This window comes from Rattus norvegicus, chromosome 9 (genome assembly GCF_036323735.1).
Source record: "Rattus norvegicus strain BN/NHsdMcwi chromosome 9, GRCr8, whole genome shotgun sequence".
Lineage (NCBI taxonomy): Eukaryota > Metazoa > Chordata > Mammalia > Rodentia > Muridae > Rattus > Rattus norvegicus.
The window spans coordinates 18925796-18951306 of NC_086027.1; the positions used below are offsets into that span (position 1 = coordinate 18925796).

At 48.7% G+C, this 25511-nt stretch overlaps 1 protein-coding gene across 7 annotated transcripts in view; it reads left to right on the forward strand.

The window, feature by feature from the left end:
• Nucleotides 1–824: 824 nt before the first annotated feature.
• Nucleotides 825–25511, forward strand: part of Daam2 (dishevelled associated activator of morphogenesis 2) — a 118053-nt gene continuing 93366 nt past the window's right edge. For 5 of the 7 annotated variants that reach the window (XR_010054590.1, XM_039084447.2, XM_063267081.1 and 2 more), the window contains exon 1: nt 825–983. The gene's annotated coding sequence lies outside the window, so the exon portion shown is untranslated. Of the gene's footprint in view, nt 984–1061; nt 1611–25511 lie in introns of those variants that run through there. The other 2 variants (NM_001427649.1, XM_039084450.2) reach the window with 2 other exon arrangements.

The following is a 25511-nucleotide window of genomic DNA, read 5'->3' on the forward strand; positions in this document are numbered from 1 at the left end:
AATAAATAGATTGCGTTTACTTAGGACTTGCTATGTTGCTGTCAATATTAACAATAACGGGTTGGGACAGGGGACATTTGGGTGTGGGCAATGTATACAATAAATAGGCACCCAGAGATATTGTGTGTTTAGAGCCAGCTGCTCTTAACCGACATCATTTCCGGTCTGGTCAAGGAGGAGGCCCCACGATCCCACGATCCCACGTTTTAAAACACAAAACGCGAGTTTTCGAAGGATGAATTAGCCACTGTGCTTGGCTTGAGCTGTGTGCATAAGCAATGGGGTAAGACGAACTGGCCAGCTCTGAGTTGGAAAAGGCATACAAAGAGGCAAGGAGTGTGGAACATAATTTAATAAAAAGAAGTTAAAAAAAAAAAACCCTATTCACTCCCAAAGAAGAAATGGAAAAGTTGTTAGGGTGTGGCGCAAGCCCTCTAATTAGTGCCTGCTCCTTGCCGCTGGCTTATCTCTCCTGCCAGCACCTTCCAGGCACGCACTGCCCAGGGAGAGCGCCCTGCTTTCCAGCCTGATGGGTGGCTCCCCACAAGGTCCTTCGCTAGTTGGTCTCTTGCTCAGGTGACCACTTTTGCCTCTTTGACCCTGCTATGCTTCCAAAGAGGTGCAGCCCCTAAGAGAGGCTGGACGCCAAAGCGAGAAGGAGCGATCCCCATCCTGCGGTGTGCCAGCTGCTGTCTCCCTCCCACCCCTCAAGTTCCCAGTGTGAAAACTGCAAATCAACTCCCAAGTTGCTGCCATCGGATCAGCACCTAGGGGGAAAAGCCAGAGTCTCCTAGCCATAAATATCCCTAGCTCCAAGACGCCTGACGTCAGAGCGGGGCGGGCGGCGGCGCGAGGCCGGCCGAGAGGGAGCAGCCTGCTTTCTCCGGAGTCCGGGGCAGCCAAGGACTGAGCTGAGCAAGCGAGCGCGGTGCCTGCGGGAAGCCGGGGCAGCAGCAGCCTCATCGCACCATGCGGGCCTCAGGGTAGGTGCAGTACTGGAAACTTAGGCGCCGAGCAACGTTAGCACTCTTTCCTGTCGCTTCATTTTTCGCTATTGCGTTAGCGTCGGAAAGGCAGCCCCTCCAGCAGCTGCCTGTTTTGTTCTGGAAAATGTTTGCAGAGACTCCGATTCTGGAGTGGGCTGATGGGAGGCTGTGTGTGCGCGCAGGGGGGTGGAGTGAGGAGTGTGTGCATCGGGCCACTCACTGTACACGGCTTTGGAAAACTTTGGAAAAGTTTTTAGCGGCTTTGCGATCGGACTCCCGATGGCTTGAGTGAACCGACACAGATAGCACCCTGTTCCCAGATGCTGACAACTCCTTTGGTGGCTACTTTGCCCATTTCGGTGTGTGCATTCAGGTGGACTGAAGTCTTTCCAAGCTTTCAGTTCCCACTTGCAGGCAGGGCCTTGACAAGGAGGATGGGCAGCCCAGTGGAGTGGCTCTTGTTCTTCAGATAGTGGGCAGTCAAGAAGCGTCAGGGAGATCAGGGAGAAGGATTCTGGAGACTGTGGCCCTTGGCACCTGTGGGGCAGCCCAAACTCTTGCTTTGCTGGGTTCTAACCTTCAATGCAATGGGACTCAACCCAGAAGGATCTAGTGTGACCACAGGTAACAGGGTGGAAAAGGAAGAGGAGGAGTAGGAGGAAGAGGAGGAGGGGGGGAGGGGGAGGAGGGGAGGAGGAGGAGGAGAGGAGGAGGAGGAGGAGGAGAGTCGGAACATGATGGAGAAGAAGGGAGAAGAAGATGATGGTGCTGCTGGCTGCTGTAGTCCTGTGTCCAGCTCTGGTTCAGAAGCGGGGTGGCTATTTCTGCCCCATGTGCCCACAGTGGGCTAACTTTAGGTTCTCTGGCAGGGACACGGGCTGCAGTACACAAAACAAAATGTATACTGGTAACATAAAGAGACTTGTTTGAGCTGTGGGCAGAGGGAGGGGGTGGTGGGGGAGAGCAAGAGAGATTTTTATCAAAATTGAACACAGATTGCTGAAGTCTGGGCTTGGTTTAACTCTTCTCTCTCTGCCTTGGCTGCTTCTCTGCAGTGCTGGGGAGTGTATGGCCAATTCCTGGGAGGGTGGGAGGGCAGAGTCCCGGGGGTGGGGGTTGTCTGCAAGTCCACGGGGGGGCACGGAAGTCACTTTTCTGACTCTCAAGAGCTTTTCCAGTTTTGTGCTGTCCTTCTGAGTGTGGCGTCTGTTTCTCAGAAGAGGATGGAAACGGTGCTGGGTTTCTTTTGGGGGGTGGGGGTGGCCACAGAGGTCCATCAACCAGGGAATACACAGTGCACAGTCCTGCGTGTGTGCCCGTAGCTGGGATGACAAACAAGTGACCGCGAGAGAGCCTGGGTTGGCAGCCATGCAGTCTCTGGGGCCTCTGGTTTTACGTCTTGCCGCAGAGCCAAGTAACAATGTTTGGGTGAGAGGGAGGGAGGGAGGGAGGGAGGGAGAAAGGGAGAGAGAGAGAGAGAGAGAGAGAGAGAGAGAGAGAGAGAGAGGGAGAGAGAGAGAGAGAACAGACCATGGGAAGGAAATCTGGAAATAAAAACAGAACCACAGGAAGTTGAGATTTGGGGAGGATTTTAAAAATTATACAAATTGACCCCCTGGGAAATACCGGAAAAGACTGAGCAGGCGGCAATGCCATGAAGTGTGTGCAGGGCGGTGGGGGGGGGTAGTGTGAGCACAGGGAAGAAGAGTGTGTGTAAGAGGTGGCTGGGTCTTTGCGAACGCACATGGGGCTTGTGTTCATGCAGACACGACTGTGGTGTCAATTCTTGCCTTGAGCATGGAAGCATTTCTCCCTCTACACCGTGAACTTCATCCTATCCCCATCTTTTTCTTTTAAAACAACCACAAAACAACACAAAAACCACACAAGGGTGCTATTATCGTCTCAATCCCCTCTGAGGAGCTGTGCACACTCTAACCTGACTTTAGCCCGGTTTCTAAAACTTCTCCAGATGCTGGAAGACTCAGGGAATACTTGTGCCCCCATCAGGACAGAAGAAGAAGAGACAACCCTGTCTCTGGCTTAGGGCTGGGGAAGGGGGAGGCCGGGAGAGCAGGGCTCAGAGCACAGCAAACCAGAGTCCGGGTGCTTTGTGTCTGGAGAGCCTGAGGGAGGGAGAAGGCTTCTCTGGGAACTTGCTTTCTCTCCCTGCTCTGGTTTCTTATGTCCTAACCTCCAGGTTCTTTTGACTCAGTGCAGGGAGTGCTCTCCATCATCGGTCAGTCTTAGGTTCAGAGTCAAGAGTAAAGAGAAGCCTGATTGTTACATAGGAGGGAATACAGAGGAACAAGGTTTAAAGGGTCTTTCGATTTTCCTGTGGCCAATAGAAGTACTGAGCTCTCTCACTCCATTCACTTAAAGTAGAAGGTAATATTAATATGCTATTAATATTCAAGAGCAGAGGGAGCCCACAGGAGAACTCTTACCCCAGTGTTCTTACCTCAGTGTATGACTCCTCAGAGAGCTCACAAGGGGAGACACTGTTAGCTTTGTTCAGTACCTGAGGTTTTTCCCAGACAAGTTTGGGGAATCTTCACCTAGCCCTCCAGCTCTCAGAGACACTTCACCAACCTCTGACTGGAGATGAATTGCCATCTCTCGCTTTTGCCCGCTCTGCAATCCAGTCGGTTCATTGCTTAGCAAAGACACAACCGAGCTATCCCCGAAGACCTCCAGGAGCAAACACACCTGACAGAAAGGACAGCATGGGTGCCACTGGTTTGGTAGCCAATGACTATTTAGATGGTGATGGCCATGAAGTGTTCAGGGTTCCACCACTCAGCTATGGGTCCCAGAGGCAGGCAGCCTGCACTGTGGAGAGAGCACCAACTCTCAAGCAGCCTGCTTTCGGTGTGGACAGAGAAATGTGTGTGAATGAGTATCCTGGGAAGTCAAGTCTTCTGGACTTTCACTTCCTCATTTAAATAACAAATATAGGTATGGTGAATAGAACAGAATTGACACTTATCACATAAGACTAAGAATAGAACCAGAGATAATACAGACTCTTAATAAAGGGAATATTGTATTTTTCAATATTCAGTGTTTCAGTCTTCAGGAGCTTGAATGATTTAGGAGGAGGCATCTCACCCCAATGTGATTTTATATTTCCCATGATGCCAGACCAATGGCTGGAATGCCTAGGCCTTAGATTATTCCTGCTTCCTGTAGAAAAGACAGCTAAAGAGAATTGCCCATGAGTGTGCCCACAACTGATATCCTGATGGCTGAGGCAATGTAGAAAGCTCTCTGAGTGAACTGTGTAGAGAGGAAGTAATTAAATGGGTGGGCTGTGTGTGTGGTATGTGTGGTTTGTGTGTGTATGTGTATGGTGTGTATGTGGGGGTGTGGTTAGTGGTTTGTGTGTGTGTATGTGGTGTGGTGTATATGTATGTGTATATATCTGTGGTGTGTGTGTATGTGTGTGGTGTGTGGTTTGTGTGTGTGTGTGGTATGTGGTTTGTGTGTGTATGTGGTGTGGTATATATGTATGTGTATGTATCTGTGGTGTGTGTGTATGTGTGTGGTGTGTGGTTTGTGTGTATATGTGTATGGTGTGTGGTTTGTGTGTGTATGATGTGAGTGTGTGGTCTGGTTTGTGATTTGTGTGTATGTGTGTACATGTGATGTCTGTGTATGTATCTGTGGGATGTGTGTTTGTGTGTGGTGTGGTGTGTGTGTGTGGTGTGTGTGTGTGGTGCTTGTGTTTGTGGTATGTGTTTGTAGTATGAGGTATTGTGTATGTGGTATCTGTGTATGTATGTGTGTGTGCTGCATATGCTGTGCTGTGTGTGTGTGTGTGTGTGTGTGAGAGAGAGAGAGAGAAAGAGAGAGAGAGAGAGAGAGAGAGAGAGAGAGAGAGAGAGAGAGAGAGAGGATAACAAGGTAGAGGCGGGTCAGCCAATCCTGTTTGACCAGCCTTGGGCAGAGGTTAGTTAGGTAGCTCCCTCCGCATGCAGAGCTGCAGAGTGGAGTTTGGGCTCCAGTGGGTATGGGAGGGGGTGACACATCATCCAGGAGAGTGACAACTTTGAAGAAGTCTGAAGGGGCATCTGATGCTGAGGGAGCAGCTGCAGGGCCTCTCGGTTCATCCCAGAGCTTCCAAGTCATCCTTCAAGCTGACATTTAAGGCTTTGAAGATCACATTTGTTTTTGTTTTGCTGGAGTTTTCTCTCTAACCATGGCCTGGGATGATCTTTAAGCTTTTTAAGAGGCTCAGTCAGTGGCCAACTTCTCTTGAGATGGCCCAGATTGGGGGTCAGTGAATTCCTTCTCTTTGGCTGCGTTGGTCGCGTCCAAGTCTCTCCTCACATATTTTTGGTGTGTTTGTTTTCATTTCTTTCTGAGGCTCTCGGACTGCACAGCTGAGATGCCACAGAGGGAGGAGGCACCTCGCTCTGAACGAGTGTAGAACGAATGTATCGCTTCGTTAGGGCTTCCCCAGGCTTAGTAGATGCTGGCCACTTAGACGTGCTGTGGGCTGCTTCCTAGGCTCTCTGAAAAGGAGGACAGCAACACTGGCCAAATGAATGAGTGGACAACACAGGCAGCCGCAGATCCTGCTTTCGCGCCCCATTTTATAAGCAATGTTTGATCAGAGCACCCCTGTGCCCATCTGTTTATGATTCTTCCCCAGCACATCCTCCGTTCTGTCTGGTGATACTGGGTTGATATTTTGATGCAAATTATCTTAGCAGTGTCTTTGCCACTTAGTCATAGCTTTGGACCAGGAGCCATCTGTCGGGGGAGGGGCGGCTTTCAGCATCGTGTCCATTTTTGAGACAGGAAGACTGAGAGTGGAAGACGGGAATAGTTTGCAGCATCTAATGATAAACAAGTGCTGGGATCAGGAGCGGCACTTTATTGACCTCTAATTCTAGAATCCTTATTGCTACTGGCACTGACCTTCCCTGCACCACTACACCACGCTTACCTTGTTTGTGTCTAAGAGCAAGGGCTGCAGCCAGGTGGGTCTAGAGCAATGCGGTTCAGTTGGTAAAACACCCGCCTTACAAGTCTGAGGACCTGAGTTCAAGCCCCCAGAGCCCACACAGGAAAACAAAACCTGAGACGTGGTATAGGTTTTGCAAACTATGCACACTATGTTTGTTGTAGTCCTAGAACGTGGGAGGTGGAGGTAGGTGGATCCCTGAGGCCTGATGTCCAGCAAGCCTAGCAGAGTCAGGGATCTCCAGGTCAATGTGAGACTCTGTCTCAAAATGATAAAATAAAAAAAACAAAGCACACAGCTATACCAAGGAGGGCAAGCACCCGAGGCAGGAGGCGTGAACTTGACCTCTGGCTTCCATATGTGTGTGTGTGTGTGTGTGTATGTGTGTGTGTGTGTGTGTGTGTGTATGTATGTATGTATATATATGTATATATGTAATGTATATATATATATATACGTATATATATATGCGCACAGGTAAGCACACACATACACACACACACACACACACACACACACACACAAGTAGTTATAAATGTTTTTAGCCTCATGCAGCATGAAGATACCTATAGGTAATCATAAGAAAGAAAGAAAGAAAGAAAGAAAGAAAGAAAGAAAGAGAGAGAGAAAAAAGAAGGGAGGAAGAAAGGAAATAGGAATAAAGGAAATAAAGGAAGGGGAAGAAAGAAAGGAAGAGTGAGTGGGGTCTCGGGGAGGTGCAGCTGAATACTGTTAGGCTCTATGGAGTAAGCTTTGAAATCAAGTGTTTTGAAATTTGAGTTCTGTCACCACCAGACCTCAAGCTGTTCAGCCTTTCTTCATCTTCTTAGACTGTTAATGAGAACAATAAACAGGCCTGCGTTTCAGGGCTGTGCTGGAAAAACTCCATAGGAAGACTCCCGAGAAGCAATTGATGCCCAACAAAATGCTCCTGTCTCTCTTGTCTCTGGTTGTAAGTTCAGAAAGTCCTCGTGTTGGTTATTGGTCCATGAACCAAAGTAAATGAGGCATTTATTCAAAGCTTAGCAACCACCCTCAAAAGTGAGGTATCTGCCTGGAGATAGGGACCTTTATCCAGAAATGGGACATGTATCTGTGCTGCCCACACAGGTAGAAGGTGGCCCCTTCCCTGTGACTCTCTATTGGAAAGAAATAGAAGGATGGCAGCTACCTCACCCACAAGCTTGGGCTGGGAGATAGCTTACCATGCATCCTAGCCTAGCCCATGTGTCACAGGCCAGTGAGAGACCCCGTCTCAAAACCAAGGTGGACAGTATCTGAGGCAAGACACCCCAGGTTGATAGGTAGCCTCTCCCTGCACACACATGTGCATACATATCTAGACATACATGTACTGCACATACACATACATACACACACAAATGCACACAAATACATGTATGAAAATATAACACACCAAAAAGAAAACAACAGGGGTTTAATAGTCCATAAAACTCAGGCATAGTTTCCAACTCCCCCATTTGCGTCTCGTAAGATCATCTTGCCTGCCTATTGGACTGTTTGTCTCCCATCTGAGAAACGGGTGTCTGTGTAAGTCAATACTTCCCTCGAAGGTTACGAAATGTCAGCACGTAGCTTGGGGCTTTGACTGCTGTCCTCACTAGCAATCAGCCAAGTAGAGAGAATGCTAAGGAGGTTAGCGTCAACGTCTGAGCCCATCTTCATCAGATAGAACAGAGGAGGTACCACAAAAGATGTCCCGGGAAGCTGTCTGGCACAGCGCAGGCTGCTGCGAGGCTCCTGAGACGTGTGTCGCCCTGCAGGAGAGCAGGTGGAGGTCAGGCCCAGATTGTGTGAGTGAGGCATGCCTATGAGGTCAATGGGTGTGTCCACCAGGAAGCCTATCAGTCCTTCAGTGTGAATGTAGGTTTCATAGCCCTGAGTGTAGGCAAGGGATCTCCCTGCCTCTACTCCCCTGTTTGTAGTTCTGCGTACCTGGGAGACCCTTTCCTACTTTTGTCTTCCTGACCTGCTTATCCTTGAAAGCTTGTTCCAACATCATGCTGTCTCTTGAAATTCCCCCGAAAGGCTCCATTTGACTAGCCTGTGTGCCTCCCTTGAGCCCAGTACACCACTCGGTAATAGCATTTAATATCTCACTTCGGTCACCTTCATGCCCTTATAAATTCAGGACTCTTAAGAGTCAAGATGCCTTTCAGAATTCACTCCTCTTACCCCAACAGGGCAGTCATATCTGAGTTAACGCTTAGACAATGACTGAGCCTTATCCATGTGCCGATGCAAGTGGCAGAGCAAGCAGCCTCCACCATGTGGGGACAACTACCCAGTACATGGGCAACAAGTACCCAGTACACAGACAATGAGTACCCAGCACATGGGCAACAAGTACCCAGCACACAGACAATGAGTACCCAGCACATGGGCAACAAGTACCCAGCACACAGACAATGAGTACCCAGCACATGGGCAACATGTACCCAGCACCTGTGGAATGTAGATGCTTGCACCCTGTCCCTCCACCCCTTTATTGGTCCCTACCATCTGAAATGCTTCTCTTAGGAGGCAGCCAGGGAGATGGAGTGATGGATAAATGGAAAATCAACTCTTCTAGTCCTTGTCAGAGACGTGAAATGAAGGACTTTGACTTATTTAGTTTTTCTTGACTGTGCACCAAGACCACTGGGCATTGGCTTGGCATGGTCGGCTTCCAATAGTGTTGACTGATGTAGCAGCAGAGAGGATTATGCTCACAGATAGCACCAAATGACAGTGCTGCTCCCCCAGCCCCCACAGAATGTGGAACACTGTCGTATCAATTTTCTTTCAATTTTTAAAGTTTTGACAAAATTTTGTTTCTTATTTGTTTTATGTCAATGGATGCTTTGTCAACCTGCATGCATGTGCACCATGTGTGTGCCTGGTGTCCATAAAGGCCAGAAGGACATGTTGGATCCCCTGGAACTGGAGTCATAGATAATTGTGAGCTACCAACTGGGTGCTGGGAATCAAACCAGGGTCCTCTATAAGAGCAGTCATCGATCTTAACTTCTGAGCCATCTCTCCAGCCCTGCTTTCTAGATCTTAGTAGCAGATCTATTTGGTGGCAAGTACAGACTGTATACTGGTGTTCAAATGAAGTTCCTTTGGAATGCCTGTGGAAACATTCCTTGATCAAGTACTTCTTTTGATAAATCTCAAGTGGATTGTGAGGAGCCTTTTAAAAAGTCATGGGCTGCAGTGGTGTTCATGCTGTTTCCCACCGGACACAGCTGTTATGTGAGTGGGACAGGAAAGATGGCTAAGTCAGTAAAGTGCTTGCTGCACAAGGATGAGGACCTGAGTTCAACCTCTAGCACTCATAAAATAACCTAGGTGTAGAGGCATGAAGCCAGAAGCCCAGCGCTAGGGGTGTGGAGACAAGCAGAGCCCTGGAGCTTGCTGGCCAATCAGTCTGTCTGAAATGCTGAACTCCAGGTTCTGATTTAGGACACCCAACATCAATGCATATACATGCACACAGCCCTACAAACACGCGCACGTGCGCACAAACACACACACACACACACACACACACACACACACACACACACACACACACACACCAAATAATAATTCTCATCCAGGGATGTCTGTGGTCCGGCTGCCACAGCTGCCATCTGTGATCTGGAGTTCACAGCATCCCCTTCTCACAGAGGTGTCAGGATAGTTGATGGTAAGGTGATAGCCTCGCCATGACTTAGCACAGAGCCTATAAAACTCCACAAGCTTTAGCAAGAGATGGGAGCTTGTTTCGAGAGACTTGTGTTTCCCTCAATCTGCGAAAAAGGATGTTTTCTGTCCTGAGCTCCTTCTAAGTGACAGCCAGCTGATGTTTCTCTGCAGGGTTGTGTAATAAAAAAACTGAGCCAAGACTTTGACAGGTAGTGCCAGGTTTCTTTGCCTCCTCCCCTTAAGCTCATCTGAGGAGAATGGGTCTATGTAGTTAGGAGCATGACCAGATAGATGGCTGGGTCACTGTCCTGCCTGCATATAGGGTGGAGCTGGGTCAGTGGGCCTTTGGGAACCCGTCTCTATCTTTTTAGGGTTTTCGCAAGAGGAAGAGGTGATTTGGAGGGAGCATGGAAGCTACCCCTTGGCTGTGTAAATTTTCATGTCACAGACTCGACTCCTCATGGATGCCTTTCTTGCCTTTTCTGTCCCCAGCATCCAGGCTGCCGGTCTGTGCTTTGAGCATTCCACCAGTCAGGCTATGTACACTAATCCTCCAGCCTGCATGCCAAAGCAAAGCTCGCTTGTGTGAAACATGTTTGATATGCTAAACTCGGGGATGTGGACTCACTGACCACCCTCAGACTACTTTCCCCAGGGACATTCCCTTGTTTCCACCGAGGTACCACAGCCCCCAGCTTGATGTCCTCCTGACCAGGGAGGATGAGAAGAGAATGGCACCAGGTGAGGGGAGAAGTGAGGGGAGGTGTGTCAGTACTCCCCAGGCAGTCAATTGGAAATGAATTCAGTTTCTGTGGACTTTGGCTGTAGAAGAACTGACCTTTTTAACTCTCGTTTTTTGAGTTTTGATTGTTTTGAGACAGGATCTCATGTGTCTCAGGCTGGCCCTTTGAACGTTCGATCCTCTTGACTCTCGCTCCCAAGTGCTGGGGTTACAGGCGTGCACCATGACACTGGCTTTAAGCAGTGCTGGGAAGTTGAACCCCTGGCTTCCTAACTGAGCCACACATCCCCGGTGTTTGTAGCTCCTTTTCCAGTGTGTGTATCCACCTCGCAGCAGGACAGGGATAGAACTGGGAACCGCTGTGGCATTCTGATGTTTCCTCACTATTGGCTGGACGTGGGTAAAGGTGTTGGTTTCCATAGCCACTCACTCGCGGCAGGGGGCTGGTAAAGCAGACAGGACTCCTTCACTGTGAGAAAGGACGCAAGGCTGGTTTCCAGAGCATAAGACGTGTGCTCACTTGGCGAGGTGTGTGACCTCGCACAAGAAACTTCAGCTCAGGATGTTGGCCCGGAAACCGGGAAGGGGAATAACAATCGAAATGTAAATAAGAGATACTCAAGTTAATAAAGATAAAAATTAATTAATTAATTAATTAATTAATTAAAAGGAAGCTTCAGCTCAGTCTCCCTCTCCTCTCCTAAGATGGATTACTGCAGAAATAAAGTGTGTGCATTTTTACCCTTTAAAAAAGAAAGAAGGAAAAAGAAAAAAAACCACACCTTGTAGGTAGGTAGTCAGGAGCACGAGGAAGCCTTGGTAAGTGGTGCTGATGATGAAGATGGTGATGGAGGTAAAGATGATGATGATGAAGAGCCCAGACTCATTAGCTGTGCGCTCAGCAGTCCCCTATACTGTTGTCTAGCACGGGGCATAGCAAACATTTATTAAATAAAGCATCCCATTGAGTTGTATTGTCTGCTTCCTACTTTGTCGGCCCAACTGTCACATTTTGGGCTAGGGAGATGGCTCAGTGTGAAACTGTGGGGATCTGAGTTTGAGTCCCCAGCATATGCATAAAAGCATAAACGGTGGCACAACTGTAATTCTAGCACTGGCGAGGGGGAGTCAGAGTCCAGAGGATGGATCCCAGGGACTTGCTGGCTAGACAGCAGAGAGGGACAGGGGGGATCTAGGCTCCGTGAGACACTGAATCACAAATTAGGGTGGAGAACAATGGAGAAAGATTCCTGGTGTTGACCTCTGAACTCTACATGAGCGGTATGGGCAAACACACTGTGGGGGGCTGTACAAACCTCTCTACACGCCACTCAGACACATGGAGCTCAGGCAAATAGGGATGGTCTATCAAACACCACCCCCCAAGACTGATTGATCGGGACACGATTCAGGCATGGGAGCTGAATCTTGACCCCCAAGTTAAAGTTCCATGGGGCTTTTTAAGCCCGACATCTACAAACACCTGTGTCAAGTTATCCACCAATTAGGATTAGGATAGGGGACATCCTTAGGAAAATGTCTTTGTTGTACACTTCTCCTGCTCCCATTGGCTGGAGTTTCCAGCTGGGTCGGGACTCGCCTTACCTGTTATTCTTGTTCTAACCTGTCTACCAGGATGGGACTTGTCTAACGCTCATGTCTTAACTTGCCAATCAGGGTGTCGGTTGTCCACATATGTCTCTTTCTGTCAAGTAGGATGTCAGTTCCCAGGGAGGTCTTAGGAACTTAAACTTTACTCGACCACTACTTATTCCAAATAGTTTCCTATATTGGTGCAGGTGTCTCTTTTATGTTGGGGTCCTTCCCCGGGGCAGCTTATACCATAAAAGCTTACACACAGAAGTTCTGCTGGGTGGTTGGTTTGGGCTCAAACTGACTGTGGGTAGCTATACAACACAGTTCTATTGACTTTTTATCATGATTGGTTTCCAAGGGCACAGAACATATCAGAATATAGAATCAATTTGAGCATGAGAAAGTTTCTTAGTATCAGCAGAAACAGTATGAGAACATTTTCTTATAGTGGCTGGCTAGCCAGGTAACAGTTACCTAGGCCTAAACACTGCATCTAGGCCTTAGCATTTAACTAGACCTTAACACACACTAGCATACACACACACACACACACACACACACACACACATACACACACACACATAAACGCACACACGCGCGCACACCAATAAAAGTTTACATTGACTCTTTACTAAAGTTTTATGTGATTTAGAAAAAAGAGTTTACAGATACATAGTTAAGTAGAATTTCAGGAATTGGACAACCTGTGTAGTCAATGCTCAGACCAAGCAGCAAAACATTCTAGAGCCCCCTTCCTAAGAAGACGTTGAGTGTGCCATTTCTGGACACTGTCCCTTCCAGAGTCCTGACTTCTTGCACTCTGGAGTAGTATTTCTTGGTCACAAGCTTTTTAGAAACAGAAGCACATGGCAGATACTCCCTACTCTGGCTTCTTCTGCTTGTCAAAACATAGACCGTGCGTTCTCATTGGTGTGGACTATCTCACTGGGAGTGTAGAAATCCCTTTGTTTATCTACTCTTGTCTTGTTGGGCATGTGGATGGCTTCCAAGCTTGGCTGCTGTGAATAGCTTTGCTGAGTGTTCACACCCCCCGTCCTGTGAACACACAAGCAATTCTGTTGGTGTGTCCCTGGGAGTGGACTTGGTGTCTCGTTGGGACTGTGAATAGTTGGCATTGGGAGATACGGGCTTGCTCAGCATTTTCCATAGTTTCCTATTTTATTTTTTAGTATATCTGTCTATGGGTGCAAGCACATGAACACAGGGGCTTACAGCATACAGAAGAAGGCGTCAGATCCCCTCCAGCTGGGTTTGCAGTCAGATGTAAGCTGCCGGTGTGACTTCTGGGTACTAAATCGGATCCTCTGCAAGAGCAGCAAGTGCTCCTATCCCGTGAGCCATCACTCTAGCCACTCCATTTCCTTAAGGACAGACAAACAGGTACAGGCTGGTAGTGCAGGTGCTTCGTGCTCCTCCTAGATGAGAGCTTTTGCATTCTGAGAAGCCTGCAGGAGGAGGTCCTCTACAGCCGGCGCTGTACATGCTGTTCTTTATTTCTCTGCTTAGCCAGATCCTTGCGGCCATGAGATGAGTATATGTATGCTGTCTCCTGGGTGAGGAGCCTGAAGCTCAGATGAGGAGACTTGAGTATTCGCCCTCCTCCTCTCTCTGTCTCTGTCTCTCTGTCTCTGTCTCTCTGTCTCTGTCTCTCTGTCTCTCTCTGTCTCTGTCTCTGTCTCTCTCTCTCTCTCTGTGTGTGTGTCTCTCCCCCTATGTCTGTCTTCTGTCTGTGTGTATGCATTCACGTATGTCTGTCTGTGTGTCTGTGCGTGCCACAACACACACGTGGAGGTCAGAGAATAACATTTAGGAGTCAGTTCCCTCCTCTGTGTGCCAGACTTCCGTGGCACGTACACTGACCTACTGAACAATCTTGCCAGGCCCTTGGCTGGCATTGCCTGAATCATATAGGGAGTTGGGATAGGAATCTGAAATGCCAGAGACTTTGGGACCTCTGGAGGGCTTCCTCTATCTTAGGAGTTCCATAGTGGGGGGGGTGTGTCCTTGGGATCTATGTAGGCTGTGAGAGGAGATACTGTGGAAAGAAGAGACAAAATAAGGCAAGGACATGTCCTCAGGAAGCTAAATTGCTTTTGGAGAAAGCCATGGGTTTCCTGGAAGGCAAAGGCAAGCACATCATTTGCCGCCTACACCAGGACTCGTGAGAGTAAAACCGGTGCTAGCTAGACGGTATGGTGGGGACACAGACACAAAGCGAGGCAGTCCCCAGTGCACTGGAATGCGTGTCCATGCCCTGGAAGTGTGGAGGACATCCCTATGTCTACATACTCCTGGTCCTCCTAATCCTTCTGTCTCCACCTCCCAAGTGTTGGGATTAGAGATGTGGAGCATCACGCCCAGTTAATGCTGAGCCAGGGATTGAACCCAGGACTTCCTACATGCTAAGCAAGCATCCAACCAATGAACCACATTCCCTGTCCTCTGTAGTTTATTTTTAACCCATGCCATCTCTCTGGAGTGATGACAATGCTTTCTGTCTGTCTGAGTCTGAGTCTGGCTTTCTTCCTCTTTTCATACCTTTTCCTGCCAGATGAAACTGTGACAAGCTCTTCTCCCTCTGTCAGAGGCCACTGTGCTGGTGGAACATCTTCCAGTGAAGCTTCTGGAAGGCTTGGATTGGTGTTAGCCACTGTGGCTTTACTATAACCATGAGCCTGTGGGCAAGCACCTGGCTGACTCTTGGGGAAACTTGGAAACTGTATACACTTTTATCAATGCATGCTTCTAGTTTTACTTTCTCTTTCATCCATTTATGTGTAGAGAATGGGGGCTTAGCTACAATTCCTTCCTTTTTCTGAGCAGACTAATATTCCACTGGCCTGAAAAAAAAATCAACCACTTGTGTCTATGTATGTGGATATGTGTGTGTGAAAGAATACATGGTTAATAAATTTTGTAGTGGAGTGTGGATGTTGGCATTCAGGACAAGGAGCTAGGTGGACTCCTGCCTTCTGAGAACTCACCAATGTTCTATAAGCCACTGCGCATTCATCGGCCTCAGTCTTAGTCATGTGTGGAATGGAAGCAATGGTCACATCAGGAGACAGAACTAAAAGGGAGCAGGGAGCAGTACCTGGTGAAGCTTGGTTGATTCTCAGCTGCTAAGGGTTGTGGTCAGTCACCTTGAGGAGGAGCTGGATGTAGTCACTGTGTGTTGAGTTGAACGGGACAGAATATGTGGTGAGCCTAGAGACTGGAAACTGTTCCTGATAAAGAAAAAAGGAATCAGCAAAAATTTTAAGGCCTCTGGGGTTTGACGTGTGTCAGAGATAAGGATGAAAAAGGGAATTAATTTCTTATTAACTCCACAGCTGCATTCCACCAGATTCTGGAATGAGATAGGCATGGAAGGACTTGGCTGTGTTCAGCAGGAGCTTCTGTATAGCTGAGGGCCTCTACTGCAGATTCCACGAGTCTAAAGAATGGAATTCAAGTCAGCCACTCACAAGGAGGGCTGCCTTGGGACCAGAGTTTGTTTTCTTGCCTGCAAAATGGTGGTGGTCCTGATATGCACCTTCAAAGGAAGACTGAGTCAACATGTTCAAGGACTCAGGCTTGGCTGAAGAGACAACCTGGCAGGGAAACACTTGCTATACTACCATGAGATCCTTAGTTGAGAGCCCAGGACCCCGGTAAAAGGCCGAATGCTGTATGACACAACTTTCAGCCAGCAACTTGGGAAGTGAAGACAGAAGTGACCCCAGAAAGTCACAGGCCAGGTGTCCTGGCATACAGGGCAGCAAACAGCAAAGACACACTGTTTTGAGTCAGGCAGAAAGTAAAGATTAACACCCAAGGTTGTCCTTTGACCTCCACATGTGTGCTGTGGCATGCATGTGCTATCGTTAATGTGTGTGCACACTTGAACACACATGCCAGACAACGCACCAAGAAGAAGTAAATCCTGAAGCTATTCATTTAGTGGTGTGTGTGTGTGTGAAGGGGCACACGCGTGTGTAGATCAGAGCACAGCTTATTGGAGTTGGTTTGTTCCTTATCTTTTCTTTTATCATGTGGGGCATGGGGATTAAACTCAGGTCACCAGGCAAGCACTGTTACATGTTCAGCCAACCCATCTTGCTAGCAGCAAAAGATGAAGAAGAAAGAGAAGGAAGAAGAGGAGAAGGAAGAGGAGGTGGAGGAGGAGGAGGTAGAGGAGGAGGAAGAGGAGGAGGAGGAGGAGGAGGAGGAGGAGGAGGAGGAGGAGGAGGAGGAAATATGTATTCAGGATGGCCCCAGGGTGAAGAGTGTACCTCCTACATCATCATCATCATCATCATCATCATCATCATCATCATCATCATCACCATCATCATTTTTCAAGTGTTTTCTTGCACTCGGGATTCTAGGTTCTAGGAGAAATCCAGCAGGACATAATGGGTATTTTTAGCTGCCATCTACATGCTGAGCTAGTGCCACTTTTTATTTCCTTCATTGCTTAACCATTAAACTGGGAGAATGCTGTGCAATGAGGAAGAAGCACCACTTCCCAAGCTACACAGACTGTCTCCTGCAGCCATGAAGGGGGGTGACATGAGGGACTGCTCTGGTGCACGTCCAGACTACATGTCCATTCACCACCATCCTTGAACCAGGGTCGCATACATAGATGAGTCTTCCAAGTATTCCAAAGTACCACAGGAGAAGGATCCGGGAATCGGGGAGGGGGCACACCTCAAGTTGAAGGCATCTTGATTCTCTTTTTGAGCATTCGTAGGTGACAATACATCACTTCCTGGTAGCTGTTGTGGGGGGGAGCAACTTCACCCCATGCAGTGGTAGACATCAGGAAAATGGACAGGTAGTTCCTGTGGCTCCATTGTTCTTGATACCACAGGGTGTGTCTGAGCAGTGAGGACTCCAAGAAAGAGGCCCATGAGGTCTACAAAAAAAGACATTCTACTCATTGTCTGGGGATGGCTAAGACTTCTGTTCCCTGGGATTCATGGCTGGTGTGACGGCTCAGCGACAAGCTCCCTGTCTCACACACAGTGTATAAAGGCAGTGTTTCTTCTGCTTCTACAGATAGGCTCTAAATTTTCTAATGAAGAAGCAAGCTGCAACTTCTATAAAAATTAGAAGACATTCTTTTGGCTTCCTAAATCATGAAGTAGCATTAACTTGATGCTATGCACAGGTAACGGGATGAGAAGATCCCCAAGCTGACTTGATGCTATGCACAGGTAACGGGATGAGAAGATCCCCAAGCTGACTTGATGCTATGCACAGGTAACGGGATGAGAAGATCCCCAAGCTGACTTGATGCTATGCACAGGTAACGGGATGAGAAGATCCCCAAGCTGACTTGATGCTATGCACAGGTAACGGGATGAGAAGATCCCCAAGCTGACTTGATGCTATGCACAGGTAACGGGATGAGAAGATCCCCAAGCTGACTTGATGCTATGCACAGGTAACGGGATGAGAAGATCCCCAAGCTGACTTGATGCTATGCACAGGTAACGGGATGAGAAGATCCCCAAGCTGACTTGATGCTATGCACAGGTAACGGGATGAGAAGATCCCCAAGCTGACTTGATGCTATGCACAGGTAACGGGATGAGAAGATCCCCAAGCTGACTTGATGCTATGCACAGGTAACGGGATGAGAAGATCCCCAAGCTGACTTGATGCTATGCACAGGTAACGGGATGAGAAGATCCCCAAGCTGACTTGATGCTATGCACAGGTAACGGGATGAGAAGATCCCCAAGCTGACTTGATGCTATGCACAGGTAACGGGATGAGAAGATCCCCAAGCTGACTTGATGCTATGCACAGGTAACGGGATGAGAAGATCCCCAAGCTGACTTGATGCTATGCACAGGTAACGGGATGAGAAGATCCCCAAGCTGACTTGATGCTATGCACAGGTAACGGGATGAGAAGATCCCCAAGCTGACTTGATGCTATGCACAGGTAACGGGATGAGAAGATCCCCAAGCTGACTTGATGCTATGCACAGGTAACGGGATGAGAAGATCCCCAAGCTGACTTGATGCTATGCACAGGTAACGGGATGAGAAGATCCCCAAGCTGACTTGATGCTATGCACAGGTAACGGGATGAGAAGATCCCCAAGCTGACTTGATGCTATGCACAGGTAACGGGATGAGAAGATCCCCAAGCTGACTTGATGCTATGCACAGGTAACGGGATGAGAAGATCCCCAAGCTGACTTGATGCTATGCACAGGTAACGGGATGAGAAGATCCCCAAGCTGACTTGATGCTATGCACAGGTAACGGGATGAGAAGATCCCCAAGCTGACTTGATGCTATGCACAGGTAACGGGATGAGAAGATCCCCAAGCTGACTTGATGCTATGCACAGGTAACGGGATGAGAAGATCCCCAAGCTGACTTGATGCTATGCACAGGTAACGGGATGAGAAGATACCCAAGCTGACTTGGAATCAGGGAAGTGGATGAACTCAAATCACAAAGCACAGATCTAGAGAGGTGTCTTAGTGGTTAAGAACACTCGATCCTGCAGACCATCATGGTTAGTTCCAGGCACCCCTAGGGCAGCTCATAACCACCTGTAACTCCAGCTCCTGGCAATATGATGCTCTCTTTTATCATTAGCAAGCACTGGGCATGTACAGGATGCACTTACACACATACAATGAAAACATTCATATACCTAACGTAAAATAAATACATTAAAAAATTAAAAATGAAAAGGCACAAGGAAACCGTTCCATTTACCAATTTGCTTGAAAATTTTATAGCTGTATTTTGGATATAGAGCAAAAGATAACCTCTTTCCACCAAGGATGCTATTAAATGAATATGAACATCTTATTTTGAAAGACAATTTGGTATTCTCTAGTGAAATTGAGGATGTACTTAGCCTCTAGCCCAGCAGTTTAAGTTTAGAGAGATTTTAATGTATGTGGGAAAGGAGATGTGTTCAGGAGTATCTCTGCAGCGTGGTTTTAAGAGCATAAAGGCAGCCCAAAGACTGGCTAAATGATTTAATACTAATACATAATGGAATATGAGAGAGTACAATGTTTTCAAACGAGGACCTTAAGTGTTCTGCTAAGCTCAAATCAATGCAACAAACAAACAACGAACAAACAATCAGGATACAGAAGTATGTCATTGGCAGTCCCCTTAACATTAGGCAAAATAATCTTCGCTTGTTCTCAGATGTTTATGTGGAAAATTGAAGTGTAAAATTGTGTTGGAAAGTGTATTACTTGCTTTCATGGTGCTGTGATCCAGTAGATATCAGAAGAGACTCAAACATGGAGACGAGGGTCATCTCGGCTCATGGTTTCTGGAGACACAGTGCGTCCTGGTGAGGACAGTATGACCACTGAAGTCACCCTGATCATAGTGACGGGGAAATGAGGTGATGGTTTTTTCACATCCTAGAAGATGAGGAAGCAGAGAGCTTCACAGCAAAAACAGATGTAGCCCACAAGCCCTCTCCGCCACCTCACTGGCCCATTTCTGCCATGTAGACCAGATCACCTCCCCTCAGTGCTGCCAGCTGTGAGGGAAGTGTTCAGACACACGAGACCCTGGTGGGACACATTTAAAACAATAATGGTGATAATCACAAATGTCTGAGAAGTGACAGGGAACCCCTCTGGAAAGGAAGGTGAGGAGAATCAGGGAGAGGTCGCTTACACCAGTAACACTGTATTTCCTATACAGAATACCAGTAACATTGTAATACCTTTACAGAACTCCAATAACATTGTATTTCCTGTACAGAACACCAGTAACATTGTAATACCTGTACAGAGCACCAGTAACATCGTATTTCCTGTACAGAACACCAGTAACATTGTAATACCTGTACAGAGCACCAGTAACATCGTATTTCCTGTACAGAACACCAGTAACATTGTATTTCCTATACAAAATGGTAGGTGTTTATTTAAGTGTGTGTGTGTGTGTGTGTGTGTGTGTGTGTGTGTGTGTGTGTTTGTAGGGCTGTGTGCATGTGTGTATGTGTGGAGGCAGGTGGATAGCTTCAGATGTTTTCCTTGATCCATCACCCTCCACCATTTTTTTCTGAGACAGGATCTCTCAGTGAGCACACAGTTCGTTAGCTTGGCATGGGTGGCAAACCAATGTGGTCTATGAATCCTCTTGTCTCTTCTGCCCTACTCCAACCCAAGCTCTGGGGTCATAGAGGCACATAACAGCACCCCACTTTTACAAGGGCGTTGGAGATTCCAACTCAGGTCTTCCCACTTTCATGTTAGGCTCTTACTGACTGAGCCACCTCCCCAGCTCTGCATGGCAGGCTCATGTAGACTGAGCTACCTCCCCAGCCCTGCATGGCAGGCTCATGTAGACTGAGCTACCTCCCCAGCCCTGCATGGCAGGTTCATGTAGACTGAGCTACCTCCCCAGCCCTGCATGGCAGGCTCATGTAGACTGAGCTACCTCCCCAGCCCTGCATGGCAGGCTCATGTAGACTGAGCTACCTCCCCAGCCTTGCATGGCAGCTCATGTAGACTGAGCCACCTCCCCAGCCTTGCATGGCAGCTCATGTAGACTGAGCCACCTCCCCAGCCCTGCATGGCAGGCTCATGTAGACTGAGCCACCTCCCCAGCCCTGCATGGCAGGCTCATGTAGACTGAGCTACCTCCCCAGCCCTGCATGGCAGGCTCATGTAGACTGAGCTACCTCCCCAGCCCTGCATGGCAGGGTCATGTAGACTGAGCTACCTCCCCAGCCCTGCATGGCAGGCTCATGTAGACTGAGCCACCTCCCCAGCCCTGCATGGCAGGCTCATGTAGACTGAGCCACCTCCCCAGCCCTGCATGGCAGGCTCATGTAGACTGAGCTACCTCCCCAGCCCTGCATGGCAGGCTCATGTAGACTGAGCCACCTCCCCAGTCCTGCATGGCAGGCTCATGTAGACTGAGCCACCTCCTCAGCCCTGCATGGCAGGCTCATGTGGACTGAGCTACCTCCCCAGCCCTGCATGGCAGGGTCATGTAGACTGAGCTACCTCCTCAGCCCTGCATGGCAGGTTCATGTAGACTGAGCTACCTCCCCAGCCCTGCATGGCAGGCTCATGTAGACTGAGCTACCTCCCCAGCCCTGCATGGCAGGCTCATGTAGACTGAGCTACCTCCCCAGCCCCGCATGGCAGGCTCATGTAGACTGAGCTACCTCCCCAGCCCTGCATGGCAGGCTCATGTAGACTGAGCCACCTCCCCAGCCTTGCATGGCAGCTCATGTAGACTGAGCCACCTCCCCAGCCCTGCATGGCAGCTCATGTAGACTGAGCCACCTCCCCAGCCCTGCATGGCAGGGTCATGTAGACTGAGCTACCTCCCCAGCTCCTGGAGTTACTTTGCTCGCAGTGGACATCAGCTGACAGCTGATCGCTGCTCATCTAGGGTGGTGAAGCCTTCTTTTCTCCTCGCCTGGTCCCAGAAAGCTCACTCCCTGTCTTAGGACTTTCCTTTGTGTACAGCCAGGGCTCTGTGCCTGAAGTGGCAAAGTGCCTTCCCCTGGGAACTGTTTGCTTTCTTTTCCTGAACCACAGAGCCAAGCAGGCTTCTCCTCTGGCAGCAACACAGCAGGTCCAAAGCCCTGTTTGTACCTTACTCCTGCTGACATTGCTTCTTCCTCTGGATAGAGACTGAGCTCGATCCAAGTTCCACTCCCTGTGGTAGCCTGGAGTGCCCCCCGACTCTACCATACAGCCTCTGTCTTGGCTCAGCTGTGACCCTCAGCTCTCAGCTCTGCAGCAGTGAACCCCACTCAGTGGGCTGGTACCTGCTCTGGGGACTAGAGATGTCCTGTAGATGGCTTTCCTATCTTCATCCTGCTTATTTCTACAACATATACTTCACCTTAAATAAAAAAGATGGAAGGTGGGTGAGGTTGGAACTTGTTTGAGCTGATCTTGGGAATAAGGTTGTTCTAAGAATGGATATGGTCTCTGCACACTGTATCAGGCAGAACACAGCGACACTCCCCGAAGGACAACACTGATAAGAATATAATGAACAGGCTGTCTGCAAAGAGACAGGGAGGAGACAGGGAGGAAAGGAAGGAGGAGCCATAGGAAGCTGCCACAGTCCTACTGGTATATGAGATTTGTTTATTGAGAAAGCATTTTCAGAGCCTTGTGTCAGCTGGAGCCACAAATAATGGCCTTTCAGTGGCTCTAAGGACCAGAGGACATGGGCCAAGCTCCTTGACTGGTGGAATACAAGTGGGAAATAAGTCCCCTGGGGTCTTTCTCCCTTGCCTCTCCAGTTAGCTTGCATACTTCCTGTGGGTCAAGTCCCTCTGTGCAGGGCCAGACACCCGGAATGTACTTTCCACAGAGATTTGTCGTGGAGAGTGTCTTAGAGAGAGGTAGAGGTTGATGGAGAGGCACACACAAATGCCTATTTCTAAGCACACTGCAGCTCAAAATACCAGCCGTAGTATGAAGTCTTGTGTTTGGGGTGTGTGTGTGTGTGTGTGTGTGTGTGTGTGTGTGTGTGTGTGTGTAGACCAGAGGACAGTCCCAGGACTTGTTCCTCTAGGGCTTTCTACCTTAATTTATGAGGCAGCCTCGCTTAGATGCCTGGAGCTCACTGATGAGGCTAGGTGGGTTGGCCACAAACCCCAGAGACCTGCCTATCTTCCCATCCATGGCACTGGGATTGTATGCATATACTAACGAGTCTAGTTTTTTAATAACAGTCCCGGGGGTGAAACTTGGGTTCACCTGCCTACAAGTCAAACGTTTCCCTCACTGAGTCTTCCTCCCAGCCTAAAAACATCCCTCTGTGTCACTCCGAATAGCTTTGGGGCATCTTGGACTAAGAGCTTTGACTGGCTGGATTCAAGAACCTCAGATGAGGAAGTCAGGTGTCGGGCAGGAGGAAGAGTCCACTATGGGCCTGCGTGCCGAAGGTTTTCTTTCCGCTGAGATCCCTCGTCCTGCTAGGTTTGCGGGTCCAGGAGAAAGGAGGAGAATTCAGGAATCCACCTCCATTTCAGGCGGGGCTTAGCCAGCAAAAGACAGACTAGCTGGTGAGGGGTGCTGGAGGGCTTTGGCTTCTGGCGGCAATTTTAGGAGAGCAGATCTCTTCCCCAAACGGTGGTGTTACAGCTCTTGTGACAGAAGCTCTCAGATGATGGAGTGATTCTTGCACACCTTTAATTCTGAACATGACCCTCAAGTACAATTTTTTGGGTGGGTGACCTCATCTACACATTTGGGGGCGTGGTCCTGTCTCTAAATGATCTGTCTTGAGCCCACATGACCTGTGGCCATGTCCTCAGCTGTGGAGGAGGGGCTTGGGGAATTGCTGTAAGTGACTTGGTCTGTCTCAAACCTCTCTCTACAGGGCTTTGTGGGAGGCTGCAGCTAGTGAGGCCCTGATCTGGGAAGCTGGGAATGAGCCCGCTGTCCCTTTTAGGGACCCTGGGGATTCAACCAATCTTAACCAGGAATCAGGGTACCTTTCATAACTCACTGATCCACAGTCCACCATGTGGTTATAGCCATGGGTCTTGTTCTGTGGTGTTTTGAGGCTAAGCCTAGTAGGCCCCTGGGGCAGTACAGGCTTGAATCTTGCTCTGAGCCTGCTCTATGAGACACTTATTAGGTTGAACTTCATTGCTCTAAAGAACAAACCTGTGGCTTGGAATTCTTGTGCCGAGGCTCAGCTTCTGGGACTTTCTTCCTCTTCCTCATTTTCACCCACCTCCTCCCTCCACATCTCCTATCCCCCTCATCCCAGTTTGCTTGCCTCCCACGAGAACTGAGAGGATCCAGACTTTGCAGGGCATGCTTGTCATCTTCAAAGCTGGGGGTAGGGTGGAGAAGAATTTATCACAAGTTCAAGGGTAGCCTAGGCTACAATTGCCAGTTGGAGGATAGCTCCAGTTGGCCTACATGAGATGCTTTCTCAAACAAATCAAAACAACAGAAAGATTGAGATAAATTTCACTGCAGAGTGTAGACACACTCATTACGTAGTATGTCCATCCCGTAGCAAGGACAGAGAAAGGAGACAGAAGTCACCTGGGTTATTGAGACTTCCCTTGAGATTCTCGAATCCACTAAGCAAGTTTTGCTGCACAGACCAAAAAGAATAAATGGCACTTGATAAGCAAAAGCAAGGGACAGTTGAAATTATACAAGTAGAATGCAGCATAAAGCCACCAAAGGAATGAGAGGTTGGTTTGGAGAGGGAGAGCCCTTGTCCATCATGTGACCTGATAGCTGTGGGACTTTGGCTAATTCATGTAACGTCACTCAATGACCCTCATGGTCTTTCCATGTAAACCTGGCAGAATAGGAGTACCTTCCTCCCTGGGTGCTGGGAGGCTTCATGGGGTTATCCCCACAAAGCACAGTGTCTAGCACATTGTCACAAATATCGAAGACACATTTGCTCATTAGCACTGTTTCATCTGGAGGTCAGAGCGAGTCACTTGCCACAGAGTCCCAGGAAGCACCGCCCCCATTTCCTTCTAGTTCATTGCCTTCTGCAACACCCATTTGCCACTGGGGCCAATAGCAAAGAATGCCCAGGAGTCTGCCCTACGCAGGGGATGCTCGTGAATGGGCAAAAGAGAAATGAGAGGGGGTCATTTATTCTGTTGCTCTTCCCTGCGGCCTCACAGAGTGAATAGAAAGCCTAAGCAGACATGTCCCATGCACTCTCCTCTTACTCCTACCGAGCCCCAATGTTCCAAGAAAGCCAGGAGGAATGCACTGTTTTCGGGGGATATAAACTATTATTCCCCATGTATTTATCCACAGAGATGTTTCCCCAAGATGCAAGCCACAGAGCGCATTCTTGAGATTTATATCAGTTTGTGTTTAGCCACAGAGATTACGAATCTGATCGGGCTTACTGTACCAACTAGGTTTTAGATTTCTTTGGCTTATCCAGTATTCCAGTGTCATCAGTGACCTAGGCCCTTCTTTTAAAAGAGATTTACTTAAGGTTTTTACCTGTGTATGTGCCTATGTGGCCGGGTCTGCAGGTACACATACTGGCCAGAAGAAAAATGTCAGATCCCCTGTAGTTGGATTACAGGTGATGGAGGGCCATTCAATCTGGATGCTAGAAACTGAACTCAGGTCATCTCCAACAGCAGCGGATGGTTTTCAAAGGGGATAAAATCTCAGTGTGTAGCTCTGGCTGGCCTAGAACTGTGAACCTGGCCTCAGACTGGTAGAGATCTGCTAGTCTCTGCCTCCTGAGTCCTAGGATCGAAGGGGTGCACCCCCATCTCCTCCTAGAAAGTGTTCCCCCCTCCCCTCCCTTCTCCCCTCCCCTCCCTTCTCCCCTCCCCTCCCCTCCCTTCTCCCCTCCCCTTCCCCCTCCCCTTCCCTCTCCTCCCCCTCCCCCTCCCCTCCAGCCTTCACTAGAATAAGTCTTTTGTCTTTGCTTATTGCTTCAGGGTCACAAAATTGCTGCATCATCTCCATCTTCTCATTCGCATTCCAGGCAGGAAGAAAGAATACAATGTATCAGAAAAA